Source organism: Lontra canadensis, unplaced genomic scaffold (genome assembly GCF_010015895.1).
Source record: "Lontra canadensis isolate GAN:19392208 unplaced genomic scaffold, GSC_riverotter_1.0 scaffold213, whole genome shotgun sequence".
Lineage (NCBI taxonomy): Eukaryota > Metazoa > Chordata > Mammalia > Carnivora > Mustelidae > Lontra > Lontra canadensis.
In genome coordinates, this window is record NW_022631207.1 from 864,232 (window position 1) to 880,187 (window position 15,956).

At 38.9% G+C, this 15,956-nt stretch overlaps 1 protein-coding gene across 1 annotated transcript in view; it reads left to right on the forward strand.

The window, feature by feature from the left end:
• LOC116861944 (neuronal PAS domain-containing protein 3-like) overlaps window positions 1-15,956 on the forward strand; it is a 411,248-nt gene that overhangs the window by 360,077 nt on the left and 35,215 nt on the right. The window lies entirely within an intron of this gene.

Below are 15,956 nucleotides of genomic sequence, written 5' to 3' on the forward strand. Positions count from 1 at the left end.
TGTGGGCTTGTGAAAACCAAGTGATAGATTCTGGTTTTTTCTAAATTGCTGTATCCCAATTACTATTGAGATTAAAAAATTGCAACATGGAGTTGGCATTTTTACTGCTTAAAAATCTGGACCATAGAAATGTCATTTGTACTTTTAGATTACCTGATCATGTTTTCAGTATTATTTATGATAAGTATTACACATCATGAAACAGGGTGACAAGTACGTTTTCCTTTTGCTGTGGTTACTCATTTTTCCTGTCTTGGAAGTGAAACTCTGTACTTGAATATATGTAGGATAATTAGTATGTTTGTTAGATGTGGTGAGGACAAGTGAAACCCAAGCACATGGAAAACAAAAGCCTTAGCTATATATACACACAACTTTTGGGGGATAGGAGAATCCTTTCACAGTTTCATTAACGCCTAGACATTTGAGTTTATTTTTTCCTATTATTGGTCATTATATATAGGATTATGGTGGTTGGTCCTTTAATTACAGCATCCATTTAGAACATTTTAGTATCTTAATGTGTTTATTGGGAATTGTGGAACTTGCTTTCCTGTCCTGAAATGAGCTCATGAAAATGCATGAGTGCTCTTGTCATTCGAGATGGCAGGGGGTGTTTTTGGCAGTACAATAAGTTTTTCCCTATAAAGAATAGCTAGGATGTAGCAGTGAGTGTCGGAATGCATGGAGATCAGATTAAATGTATTTGAATTAGTATCTCTATGGGTTTTATATCTCAAAGTCAAAATAGTCATTCTCATCAGATAAAAATATTCTTGACTGGAGAAACTCTGATCCAGAAACAATCTATCATTTGAATCCCCTGATTGTAATATGAATGGATATTCAAGTTCTAACACACTGAGAGTTAATGCTGTATCCCCGTGGTTTATTGAATCACATTGCCATCTAAAGTGATCTTCTAAGAGCGAAACCAGCCAGGGCAAGTATTTAGATACCATCTACCAGCACACCTCCCTGTAGCACAATTCCCGGTAGTGGGATTGGTAAGTGAAATGCCTGTCCTGCTCCTCAAGCAGGCAGTGTTAGTTACCGAAGTATGGAAGTCCTTGCTATAAGATGCTCTCCTCTTAAAGGTCCTGTGTATATGAAATGACGACAGTGTTACAGCAAAAATTTCAGCCTATATGCATGCCATCAGTTGTTGTGACGTCAGTGGGTCAGTGGGTCTTTGCAGCGGAGGGGCCGGTGTTAATTACTCATTATGATTCCCTGTCTTTAAGTTACCAGAACTTGCCACTCAAATCACTTCGCCGTGTTACCCTTTGGGGATTATTCCTTGAATACTACATGGTTACAAAGGTATCTCACCAAAGAGCCGTGCCCTCTTTGGGTTTGGGGAAATCGGAGTCTCTATAATTACGACATAAGGCTTCTATGTAAGTGTTCCTTTAGGTCATATTTGCAATTTTTTTTTGTAGTGTTGTTTTTCTTTTACCTTTCAAACATTACCCATAATTTGTTGAACTCTACTCAAGGTCTACAGAGGCAGTGTTTCCAATATCTATAGCCTGCAGTACTGCATTTTCTTGCTGTTGATTTATGTTATTTGACTATTGCCTGCTTTTTGTTTGTTTGTTTGTTTCCCTTGGGTTTCACAATATTACATGTGGCATTATTTGACTGAACCTTGTAAGCCACTTTATAAATAAGAGTCTGACTATAGATTCCTAGGTGACAATAGATAAAATCCTAGATAAATTCAAATAGTATGTCCAAACATGGAATGTAAACTCAGTGAAAATCAGATAAACCATATATCCATATTAGTATGAACAGCTGTTTTAAATAACAGATTTACAAAATTTGTTCATTGTTACTGTTATTTTGGCAGAGTGGAAATAATGAGGTTTTTGAATCACACAGAACAGAGGTAAAATATTAACTCCTCTTTATTTTTATGTGGTATATGATCTTGAGCAACTTACCTGAACTCTTTGACCTTTAATCATCTCCTATGAAATGATGAGTCAGAGATAAAAGATATAAAGTATTTGACACATAGAAAGGGTCCATATGTGCTAGTGATGATGGTTTTTATTTAAAATTAGTCCTTCCTCCTGACTTCTGGATGCATGTACAAAACATATTGTGATTGAGTGATAGAATATCATCTATGTACAGAAAATTATCTATATACATAATAAATAGTTAAGTCTCCAGCAGGATGTAAAACCTATTGAATGGGTTCTGGTAGTACCTGGACCTCCAGTGTTAACACAATTTAAATGGCACAGAAACTTTACTGTTCAGCCTTTAGCAAAAATGTTCCTGGGTTGCTCCCAAACTCAAGAATTTGTGGCCAAAGGAAACCTTCTTAAAACAAAATCAAAAATTAATACCTCAGTGCATTACTTTTAATTGGATGGCAATTCAAACATGTGTCAAAGACTAATGAAAAATAGAAACCATTAATCCATGCCTTGATCATCAAGTTGATAAGCTGCTAGCAGAGAATAAGACTCGGTGAAAGAGCTCACAAGTTCACAGTGTGAAATGGCAAGATAATATGACAAAAAATTTCAAGTAAATACCAAAGGGATATGAAGAAAAAGAGATGAGAGTGCACAGTAAGTTAATGTTGGGGTACTTCATGGAAAAAATAATAAGAATTATTAGCAGATAGCAAGGGAACAAGAAGGCATATTGTTGGCTTGTCTCAAGGAGCCAAGAAAAAATTACCGACCTGGAATTTATAAGAATTAAGTCAATTTAGGAAAAATATGAAAATATGCCTGGAAAAATCTTTGTTTTTTCTAGTTACAATTTTATTCCAATAGTTGATATGAGCTAGTTTTTTGCTGTTGAGCATCATGTAGATTCTTGATTCCATTGTCTAGCTACCAAAGTTGAGGATGGAGTCCTTAACAAGTGGTGGGAATGCTAGATGGTGAGTAGGTGAGACAGTAAACATAAAATTAGGCTTGTATGCTTTAAGTGAGGAATTTTTGCATGAGAACAAAGGAATTATGGTCTGACAGTAGTGGCATGCTAAGCTACACTTATTCCTAAGCAGAGGTGCACGTGAGCTCTTACGTATGTGTGTTGTTGTTGTTGTTGTTGGGGGGAGGTTAGTAACAAGAGAGATAATAGCTTCCTTTAACAAGGGCTCAAAGAAAAGTAGAGCTCTGCAGGGAGGTCTGGGAAGAGCCAGGCTTCATTTAGAGCAAGTAGTTAGATATTTATTCTAAAAGGAGCTTGAAGATAAAGGGAGTTCACATATGGTAGATGAATGCTAGAGGGAGACGGGCTGGTAGGAAAAGACATGAAGGTGAGGTGGAGGGAGGAAGTGGAGGGGGGAATAATTAGAGTGACCAGAGAGCCTTGCATTTTGAATCTTGTTGAGAATTATGGAAGTGAAAGATGTGCATGGGATTTATCAGCCTCAAGATCCCCAGTTATGACCTAGAGTTCTTTTGGTACCTGACATAGCTGGCCAAAGATCCCACTTGCTGACACTCTCCGGGTTAGTCACCTGATAACCTCAGTGTGGATCACTGGTATCTTGGAAGAGTTAAAATTGTGACTTCCTTTTGCAGCTTTAAAGAATACATTCATGTAAGAAATGATCTTTTATACATGAAAGCTTAATTTTTTTCTCTAGTCTTTTAAGTAGAATTAGTGATTCCCAGAATCATCTGCAAGAAAGGAGCTCACTGAGCATTTCTGTTAATATATGTTACCTTAATTGCAAAATTGTGCCTCCCATCTTAGCTCAGCAATTCAAAGTTTTCATCACAGGTTTGCAAAGAATGAAGTGGATAGAATTTTTTTTTTTCATGCACGGGTTTATGTATTGAGTTCTATTCTAAAATATGTATCACCCTGCAAGTGGAAAATGTATTGATCAGCAGTAGATGGATTCCTATTTCTAGTGTTACCCAGGCTTGATTGTGCAAAGCAGATCACGTGAGGGCTGGGGTCTCCTTTTGTGGCATCCTGCGGAATCATGAATTCATATGACAACTCTTGAGATACTACTTTCTAAGTTCCAAAGAATTTCCCATTTGGAAATGGGAATCTCTATTATTTTGCACAACTATAGAGCCTCAGTGTTAACTAATAAAATAAATTCAATCCATTTCACATCAAACAAGCCCCGGTTGCATTGTTTCTCATCTGGGCTGTTAAATGTCACGAAGAGAGACACATCTAATCTTGAACTATCACTAGAAAAAAGTTGCAGGCTCTCCTGTGCATGCTTGAGCAGAAAGAAAGCATGCCGTGTACTCTGAAAGCTGGAAGGGATGTTAGAGGTCAATTGCTTGCTCTCTAATCTAAAGCCAGAGTCCCGTCCTCAGTCCCCACAGGAGTGAGCCAGAAGGGGAGGTATTGACTGAGTCTGAGGAAGAGCCGTCATACCAAGACCTCAGAATGCGGAGGGACTGAGCTGTGATGTGGTTATGCAAACCAAGTCTGGGAAATACGTGGACAAGGAAGTTCGACCAGATCACTTCTAAAGTTCCTTCTAAATTTGAAGAAGCCTCCTCCTTCAAGTTTGAGTGCATTTCAGGTTCTGTCGAGGAGTAAGAGGGTGGGGGAAAGAGGATGCTAATCTTGCTGGAGGATTTAAGCACAGCAAGGTTACATTGAAAAAGGAACCGTGATACCAAAGACTTTAGCTTTCCTTTTTCGGAACATCTGAAAATGATGAGTGGAGGGTAGAGCTAATGTCTACTTGGTGCTATAATGATAAAACAACCCTAGTTCTCCCTGTGAGAAATAGTTGATCACAGCCGCCTCTGTGTTCTGAGAACACACACCCTCTCTTAGCCCCTGTGTTGAGGGTTTCTGCTGGGCTGCTTTCTTAAAGTGTTACTGTCTCCACAAGGTAGGCATTCTAACTGTCACTTCAGAGATGAGGGGACCATGGCTTAACAAGGCTAAGCAGCTTGCTTAATGTCCTATCACCAGTGATTGGAACGGCTAGAATGCTCGTCCAGGGTGCCAGCTAACAGCTACCATAATTTGAAACTTTAACCAATAAAAAAAAAAACTTAACAGAATAAGCTCATTCTTGAGTCATGCAAGGAGCAAGATGTCTTAGTATGTGATCCAGCAATTCCACCTCGAGTATATAACCGCAAGAGTTGAAAGCAGGGTCTCAAAGAGATATTTATACACCCGTGTTCACAGGAGCATTATTCAGAATAGCCAAAATGTGGAAGCAACGCAAGTGTCCATGGACAGATGAATGGAGAAACAAAATGCGGTATGTACATAAAAGGGAATATGATTTAGCCTTAAAAGGAAGGCAGTGTTGTCACTGTCAAGGCTCCACGGGGTCAAGAATCTGCTGACCCGAAGTATATGAAGTGGGGAAATTCAACCCTAAGTCTGCTTCTTTCTTCCATCTTGACTTGGTGCTTGGCATGGAAAATAAGAGAAAAAGAAACGAAGCCTCATCAATTTCTAAGATCCTTTAGAGTGGTACAACCATAATGATCAGGGATAGTACAGAGTGAATGCATTTTGAGATGAAGCCCTGCCTCTTTTCCTTTCTGTACCATTCATATGTAGCCTGCACTGATCCCAGGGGATATCATTCAGTGTCTCATTTCTGTGCCTTGACTAAATCCTGTGTATGCTCCACTCTACCCTCATTCTCCTATGGTGTTCAACTCTCAAGTCCAGATGTGTTACCTCCTTGTGAAGCATTCCTCTCCCAGGCCTGCCTTCCTGGGCATCTCCAGCACACTTTGTGAAACCCTATAATGTGATTGTTTTTAGCCAAAAACACTTTGGCCTCCCAGAGACACAGAGCAATGTCTGATGACTGTTGGGTTGTCACAGCTAGCTAATGGGTAGAAACTGAACATCCTGTGATACACAGGATCTCCATTACCCCCAGACTCCCACGCATACAACAAAGAATTAGCTAGCCCAAAATGTCCATAGTGCCAGGGCTGAGAAGCCCCACACAGAGCATCTGTCACATTGACTTGTTATTTGTGGACGTGTCTGTGCTCCTGATGAATTAAGAGCTTTTTGTGAGTGTTTTTTCATTTTTATATCACCAGTGCATAGCTTGTCCTAGGCACACTGTAAGTGTTTCTTGACAATGAATCTAAACCAGAATATGACAAGTGGTTCATACAAGATATGGCTAGAGTGTGATGGAGTTTAAGGGAAGGAGAGATTGCTTCTGTCTTTGACATGCCAATCAAGATGGACTTTGGGGAGGTGGGGGGTTGGAGCAGCCATTAAAAGAAGGGTAGAATGCTGAGGGGCAGAAGAGCACTTTAGGGAAGGGAACAGTGAACAGCACTGGGGGAGGAAAAGGCCACTGTGTGCCTAGGTCAGAGGGCTGTCCAGTATGGCTGGAGCATGGTGTGTGTAAAGAAAGAGTGACACATACATCTGGGAATTCTGACTTGGAATGACTGACTAGAAATGGACATTTCAGTGATTAGAAAGGAAACTTAGAAGGTTTTCCACTGGGGTGGGGGTCAAAGTTGTTAAGAAGACTGCTTTGGTAACCGGACATCAAAAAGACAAATACAGACTACCCGGGCCGTCATTGCTCGTTCAAGTCGTGAGTATCACCTCAGAGAAGATGCCATTGGAGTCAAAAAGGAGAATGTGGATGCGGATAGGATTTGACTCCCCAGATAAATGGCAAGGTAGGTGAGACAGAAACTGTGAAGTCTATATCTGGGTCACCCAAGGCACCTCTCATGACAGAGGGAAACACACAGAGTACACACTGAATACATGCCTGGGGCAGATGTAATCTAGCAAGACTGATTTCCATCTATAATTGGGGAAACTAATCTCATTTCTTTCAGGAAAACAAAGCATTTTCTTTGTTGATTGACTAGCATTTTGTTAATAGTTTGATTACTGGTGAGATAGATGATCATATATATAACCTTTCAAGAAGATAAGGAGACCACAGTGTGGAGGATTGAATCAAGAAGGACTAGAACGTCCTCTAGCTTCTCCAGCTGGTGTTTCCACGCTGAATGTTTTCCTTGTCCCTGCAAACTGCGGAGAGTGTCCCCTCTCAGAGTGATGTGAAACACCACACTAAGATGAGTTTCTTTAACCTTCGTGTATTTATTTCGTTATCAGAATTTTGCACGCCTCCCCTAGGGTGGAAGAGGTAATTAAATTTTAGTATAAAAGACTTCCTACTAGACATCAGGCTTCATGGGGGAATAAAAGTAAATAATAGATAGCAAGGAATATCAACCAATGATTCGAGCCCATCCTGCTTAATTAGTTCAAAATAACTTCAAGGCAAGATTGGGGAGATTGGTAGATACTCAAGAGTTGACCAATAGGATGGGATTCAAAACAGGATGGAGTTTATCTTCGAGAGGTGGTGTGGGCTGGGAAATAATGGGAAATAGAGTGCTCTGAGCTTGTTGGCTTTTTCACTAACTCCTGAGGCAACCTGGATGAGGCATACCTTTATTCAGATTCTTAGGTCTCATTATGAATAAGAATAGAACAATGTGGTCCTTATATTCTCCTTGGGGAAATTTGAGGGTTAGTATAATTTATGTCCCTAGGTGTAATAACACAGCAGAAAGAGAGTGTGGGTTTTAAAGCCAAATTGCCTGGGTCTGAATCTTAGCTTCATCATTTCCTAGCTGGGTGACCTTGAACAGATGACTTGGTAGGTTTTCCACCTCAGTTTCTCAACTATCAAGTGGAGATGATTCTCCCAACCTCTGTGTGTATGGTGATGAATTAAGACATGTAAAACTTTTTTTTTTTAAGATTTATTTATTTGAGAGTATGTGTGTGAGCACTGTGGGGGAGCGGCAGAGGGAGAGAGAGAATCTTGTAAGCGACTCTCTGCTGAGCATATGGAGTCCCTCAGGGGGCTCAATATCATGTCCCCAAAATCATGACCTGAGGCTAAATAAAAAACCAGACACCCAGCTGACTGAGCCACCCAGCCAACCCAGTACGTAAAACTCTTAAAAGACAGCCAAGCACAAAGTAGGTGGTCAGTGATTATAAGTCCCTAGTATTAATCCCTATTACTATTATTAATTTATTATTTCTTTAGGTGGATATGTTATGCATGAGTCAGTATATAGATAATACCGTCCAATAACTGAAGTGTCCCAAGACTCAAGCCAAACCTGGCATGGTTACTAGCCTCACAACTAAAGATTATAGTATGTGCCTTGAAAAACAGGTAGGTTTTAGATAGATGAGAGGGAACTGGTGTTCCAGGAGTGGCTGATAAACCTGTGGGAGTGGAGAAATGAACCAGTTAGATTTGGGGAGAGAGAAAGGAGCCTGGTTTTGCCAGAGATTGGGATGCTTTGCTGAGGTGTGGAAAATACAAGACCTCTGAGCACAAGGACTTCATGCTCACATAGTGGCTCCAGCATCAAGTGTCTCTGGCTCATTGGCTCCATCATTGCCCTTTGACTGAATGCCTCTGTTCAAGTTGATACAGTCATGGTAATGGAACCATAATGGGTGGTTTTATTTGTTAGACTATAAACTGATTGCCAAATTATTTGCTTGATATTCAGATCTGCCTTTTGCATTCTCAGGGAACATTTACATCCCTGTTAACTGTATTGTATAACTGTGTATCGTATAACTGTATTGTATAACTGTGTATGTGTATACTATATATATGTGTAAACACACACATACATATATAGTATACGCATACACACAGGTATACAATACTATGCAATACAATACACAATACAAAACTTTTACTATATGTATAGTAAAATCAGTATATATATAAAGGTAAAAGTTTTTTTAAAGAAGGCTATTTGTCACTGAGGCTTTCTTTGCCCTTTCTCTAAACATTTAGAATTTTTAGTTCTTTTCCCATAGACCTATGCTCTCTGCCTATGTTTATCTAATCCCAAACTGGAAGTTCCTATGAGCTATTAATGCTTGAGAGGTAAAACTATGATGGGTGAAACTGGAAACAGAAAACTGGGATGACTTTGTAGTGGCAAACTTCAAGTTGCCCAGGAGACATTTTTGGGCAAAACCTCCTGCCCTTCAGGTAGCATTCTGTTCTCACCTTGGGCATAAAGGTACTTACTACCTGTTTGTAGATAGGATCCATCTGATAAAATCATGGAAGATTTTTCTGACTTAACTTGAACTAGAAGCTTGGCCTATAGATTGGAGTATTGCTTACTTTGTTTTGGACACTGTGACCACTTCTCTTCACTAAGACTTAGCTCCTCAAAGACAAGGGCAGTTTCCCTGGCTTATAATAGCACCTGGTGCAGGGAGCTGCTTAATAATTACTTTTTGATGGAATGCTTTCATAAAGCAGTGGGCTCTCCAAGGCTGTTCACCCAAAGGTCTCTCCTGGATCAGTCTTTTTAAACAATCCAATGGCCTGTGAGCTAGTGTCTCATTTATCTACCTATTCCATCCACGCTGTTGGCACCTCCCCTTTTTTGCAGAGTATTCATTAACATTAGTGGAGAAAAGAAGAAACCAGTAAGTCTATAATGAAAATAATCCCTTTCGTCCATGTTGGGTATCTTAATACTCTGAGAATAGTGGCCGGTTGTTGAGTATAAAGGATGTCAAATAAATAGCAGAGGGAAATTTTTGCTCAAAGCCTCAGACCAACCCCAGACAGGTTTTCACCTCTTGACTCTGAGGCATTGAGCATAATGCCTTGTTCAGTAAATACTTGTTAAACCGACGAATGCATGGGTGATGGTAGTGCTTTGGTATGTTCTGCTCCTTGGTGAGTTTCAGCAGGGCACCACTCTATGAGCACTTGTGTAAATGTGATCACTTAGAATCAGGGGAAAAGGAGTGAGGGGAAAGGGCTCTTAGGATTGCAGTTATCACTGACTCTGTGACTCCTCACTATCATTCCAAAAGCTTAGGAACAACTAGGGGGAGAAAAGTTGACCACTCAATTCACCTTAAGAATTACCACTGTATAAATTTGGGGGCACAAAAGGCTCAGGCACTTATTTAGTATAATTAAAGAGTCCTGTGGCTTAATAAATGATTCTAGTGTAAATTATTCTGCCTCTGCTCCATCTCAAGGCAGGCAGGTAACAAGTTCTCTTCCTTCTATGTAAACCTAGTATTCAATCCTGATTTAATATTCCCACTCTGTTTTTGTAATTAAAACATCATTTATACTGAGAATAATTAAGACAACTGTACATTTGATTTTAAAATCAGTTTTGAGTATTGTGCCTTGTCAAGCTACAAGAATGGTTCCTGCAGCTTTTACAACATAGCATTAAGAAGCAGACAGTGACCGCAGGCACCTGAGTGGAAGGTTTGACAGTTTGATAAATTAGGAATGACACTTGCCAAAATGGCTGTCCTTCCTGCAGTCTGCCAGTGGAGCATTTGCACACTGTTAATTGAATTGGCAATTTGTGTAACAGTGCCTGCCCCTGAGCTTTTGTAACGCCGGATCTGCCATTTAACTCTGATAATCCAGGACTTGGGAATAAGGACGAAAAGCTTCACATGATATTACTGCAGATTTAAAATGACAGTCGGGGACCTTGTTGCCAATTTCCCATTAAATGAGAAATAATTAACAATAGCAATAACAAAGTCTTATAAAGCTGGAAAGTTAAATTGACTTTTCAGCACTAGTATCGTACAAAATTGCTTCTAGTGTGATTATCGGATTGCCCTTTCAAGATTATGCACCCTAAATAGTATCATATGATGAACCAAACATGGGATGTTTTGCAAGCCAACCTGTTTTATTACTGTGGAAATCTTCTGATTATCTGCAGGGATTGTAGTGTCATTAGGAATTTGTCTTATGCTATAGAATTTCATAGAGATGGAGACCTTAATGAAATGATAGAGTTTCTTATTTTCTTACTTTTGCTAGTAATTTAATTATAGCTGCAACACAGTGTTGAACTACAGCTAAATAATGCCAGTTATAAGTTTCATGCAGCAGTGTATGTGGCTTTTTTAGGTATCCTTCCTTGATGCTTCCCAGAGTTTTGAGAAGTTCTGAATATTTGTATGTGTGTTTTCTACCATCATATTTGGGATAATGGTTTTGAACAATACAGATTCCTGGCACAGAAGTCTTGAAGAAATTGTAAAATATCAAGTTTTCATGATTCTCAGAGCCATGGTTGTAACCCTTCACACTGTTGTTTGCTCAGTTCTGAAATTCAATGCCTTTGGGGCCTGGTATCGAGTTGATTCAAGTATCGCTTGGAAAGGGATACTATTTATGTGGTACTCTCTGGATGGCCATACCTAGTGTGTGTAGTCAACATCTGTGATGAAATATTTTGCCTGCTGGGCACCTGGGAGGCTCATTTGGTTAAGCTGCTGACTCTTGGTTTCAGCTCAGGTCATGATCTCAGGGTTCTGGGACCGAGCTCCCTCTTTGGACTCTATACTCAGTGGGGAGTCAGCTTGTGGATTTTCTCTCTCTATCCCTCTGCTACTTCCCCTGCTCATGCTCTCTCTCTCTCTGTATCTTTCTCCCAAATAAATAAGTAAATAAATAAATATTTAAAGAAAAATATTTTGTCTGTCTCCTTTGACTATATATTGGTACTTGGATAGTGGCTAGGTAAGGTGTGCACATCAGATCTGCTAGAAGGGTTTGAGGAACTAACTTGATGGCAAAATATTACCCTTTTCAAATATTTTAAAGTTTTTTTTTTTTAATTTTTTATTACAGACTCCCACCTCACAAGGTATTTATATTGGTATCCATTAAAGTCTTTGATCAAGAAGAGAGAGGAGTTTCCTTAGATATTCATGATATTCAAGAAAAGAATGAGGCTTTCTGTTCTGTTTTTTACTATGGTTAGAAAGTAAGATGGTCTTTGCTCTGTTTTTCTAACATTTGCTTTTGTTTTGGTGAATGAATACATTTCATTAAGTTTTTGTGATGACAGGACACACAAATGGTGATCTCCAGATAGAGTGGGAATTGAGGGACTGTCATGCTAGCTAGAGATCAGGGCTTTTCTATGTAGAGGTTCTGTTTGAAGCTTGAACTACGATGACTGCAAGGGGAAAAAGCAGGGAGGCAAAATGTTATTTTTGAGGCCTCAGGAAGAAAGTAGAAGTCAGCAAAGGAAACCATAAATGTGGAAGAGAATAAGGGAGAGAATCTGAGGTGTCAAGTTCAGGGATGGACTCGAATTTGAAAACAGAAAGTACGTATGTGGACTCAGAATACCTGCTTGTCTTTATACCTTAAATCTATCAAATTTGGCAAATCAGGAAATCTTTTGCTTCCATCTCTTCATTGAGAAGTGGGATTAAATATATGCCTATTTTTATCTCAAGAGTGTGTGTGTGTGTGTGTGTGTGTAAAATTTAAGTGGATTATTATATGTGAAAACATTTCACAAATTCTAAAACACTATATGAAAATTTAAGCTGTTAATGTAAGTAACAACACAGTAATAACGTCATTTAGAAAGAGTGTTCAAAACTTTCCAAAGCCACAGAACTGAAGAAGACAATGAAGGCCAGGGGTGCCCAGTGGATAATGGAAAGTTCTCTGCTACCACCATGGAGATTTAGTCCAGTGGTTGAGGACAGAGGGCAGGGCCCAGAGCTTTACAGAGGAGCTGAGCCTGTACAGAAAAGGCTAACTGAACTTTAAAAAAAAAGAAATGGGACTTGTGGGTGAGTATGTCAAGGTGGTAGTGGATGTTGCCTGTTCTCCCCATAATGATAGAATGTATGTACAAAGGACTGATGAATGTTATAGAACAAGGGAAGAACTCGGCATGAAAATTGCTGCATTTCCACAATTTGAAATGTCTCTGAAATTGAAAATGAGTCTTGTAATTGATGTATATATTCAGTATGATAGTTTTTCTTTTTTTTTTTTTCCAGGAGAGTAAATTGATGACACATTTAAAAATTGATGGCACTTTAGGATTGTTGCAATTTGACGAAATGTTAATATGAATCTAGGTTGCTAATGGCCAATTTTTGCATATTTAATTATCAAAATATTTGAAGGACTTCTGTACCTTTCCTTATCCAAGGTTAGGATGTTATTTCATTCATCATTTCTTGAATCCATGTCATATTGAGAGCTTATTATAACACTAGATGCTGTGTAAAGAGTTATAAGTACATGATGTCACTTAATTCTCAAAATAACACTAGGAGCTATGATTGTTTTTAGCATCCCTGTCCCCTGTTATATATGAGGCTCAGAGGTTATGTTACTTAAATTCCTGGCTTGATACAAAGCCTGATGATGGGTTAGATGCGGTGGAAAAAACAAAGAGACACATGCAGTGGCCCATTCCTGTGCTGAAAGAATATAGTAGTCAGAAAAAAATCATGCAAGGAAAGATTTGCTATTGTAACGTAAATGCCACAACGGAGGCACAAGCAGGCTGAGTCCACAAACGAGAGACATCATTTCTAATGCGGAAAGGACGGGAAGTTTTTTGATAGAGTAAAATTTAAACAAATAGGGATGAGGTTGGTAGTAAAACAGGCAGAAAAAAAAAAAACAGGTGGGATAAAGAAATGGAAGCAAGCATCAAAACACCGTGTGTATTAAGGAGATGGCACGTTACCAATGTTGGCTGGACTGGAGCATATCTAAAGAGAAGTAGTGGGAGTTAAAGGCAAAATAATTGGTATGTTTCAAAAGGGATACCACCTAGTGTTTTGTTGGTGTGATTAGGACTCCATTAATACTTGGTTTACTTTTTTCTGCCAGTTATTTTGTTCTGGTGTCTCTAACCACTTGATAAAACCATCTCTAGCATTTTAGAAGGTTTCTAGTTTGTTCGCAGTTCTTTTGTGCTTTCAAAATGTTCTATGGTTATTTTGTCACTAGAAAAGATCATGGTGGATATTATTTTATATAGCTTAATCATCATGAAGCATTTGCTTAAAGTTCGATGGGACATAAAAAGTTAACTTGAAATTTCATGGAAAGAAATACCTGATTTTTAATGGTGACATTGAACTGTCACATCATGATGAAAAAAGTTTGGGATAAAACTACCTGAGAAGAGGTCTGGGAAAAACTGGGCAAGATTCTTCTCATTTTTAAATCTTCTTTTATGACTGTCAGTATTTCTGGGCAAATTTTGGGTGATGTCTATCTTTTCTCTTTATTTCTGCATTTTCTTAAAGAGGTTATGGATATGTATCTGCATATTCTTGTTGTTTGTCCATCTTATGCTTTAAAAATGCATTTTCATTTATTAGTCTTTCCTGTTTTATTCTTTATTTTTTTATGTTTCTAAAATAAAGGTTACTTTCTTCCTTCTTTTTTTGCCTTGGGTTTTCCTAGTTGTGCTTTTCTAAACCTTTTCTTATTTTTAACTTTGGAACTTCCTGAAATCTGCATTTAAAAGTATATGTTTACCTCGAAGTACTGCTTTAGCTGTGCCCCTCAAATTTTGACATGAGTGTTTTCAACATTATTCCACTCAAAAGCTTTCTGGGGTGCCTTGGTGTTTCATTCATTAAATGTCTGCCTTCAGCTCAGGTCATGATCCCAGGGTCCTGGGTTCGAGCCCCACATCGGGCTCCCTGCTCAGTGGAAAGCCTGCTTCTCCCTCTCCCACTCCCTCTGCTGGTGTTCCCTTTCTTGCTGTGTCTCTCTCTGTCAAATAAATAAATTTATTTTAAAAAATAAAATAAAATGCCTTTTCTGATTGTTATTAACTCAGATTTTTAAAATAATATGTTATTTAGCTCCCAAACATGTAAGGATTTTTTCCACTGTCTTTTTGGCATTAATTTTATTGTTCTCTATTTAAATACTTCTTATCTCTCAAAGGATGCCTTCAGAACTTCCTAGGCTGATGACTCATGTATGATGTATGCTATTTGCCTTAAGAATTAGACGCATGCCACAGATACAGCTGAGCATTGCTCTGTGATGGGACTTGTTCACTAAGCTTATTTTCTGGAGTGAGGTAAAGGGAACAGGCAGTCAACAAGCAAATGCACTAACAGCGAGACGTAGGATAGTGATAAGTCCTGTGAAAAAATGAAGCAGAATGAGGTGACGGAGGTAATCTGGTAGGGCAGGTGTGCTACTTTTGAATGAATGTGCAAGGAAGGCCTCCTGAGGTTGACATTTGGGTTGAGACCTGGGTGACTAGAAGCAGCCAGCCACATCAAGTCTATAGATGGAACAGTCCCAAGGAAGCAACAAACATGCAATTTGGGTGGGAACTGACTTGGTATCTTATAGGAACAGACTTTTGAAAAAAAGAAAACCAGGGGAGCTTGGCTGTAGGGAGTGGGAGGGGAGTTTTGGGCAGGCAGATTTTCTAGGACATGGTGGGAGATGGGTTCTAATCTAAGGATTCTGGGAACCCATTGGATGGTTATAAACAGGGAAAAATATTAGTAAACATTTTGCCTAAGCTTGTTTTGAAGATTAGCATGAGGCAATGTGTGTGAGCATGTGTATGTGTGCGTGCACTTGTGTGTGAGAGTGATAGAAAGACACTTAAAAGGATGACTGGAACACAGTAAGCTTTACATTAGTTTGTGTTACTGTTAGATGATAGTGAGCGATCTCTTCTCATTCCTCGTAACTACTTTGGAATGTATTAGGCAATACAAATGTTTAATCAAATAAACATGAACTCATGGCATGGCTATGCCAGCTCTGCTTCCACTCCTTTAAAATTTGTTGATTCTTAAAGACATTTGTGTTCTCTGAATTAATGATTGTCAGATTCATTTTAGTATGCCTCCTGTGTGACCCTGGGCAAGTCATTTTTGCAGAGCTGTTGTGAGGATTAAATGAGAGAACGTCAAGCAGCAGGCATAATGATAGGCATATAATATGCACCCAGTGGTGGCTATTTTAATGACCTAATTACAGTTCAGTACACTCTAAGTTCAAAATTCCTTCAATTTGTGATTTAATTACTTGGATAATTCTATTCACTGTATGTGAAATATCTGAAAGCATAAAATAAGACTATGAACCACTTTTTTGTCTTCATAGATGC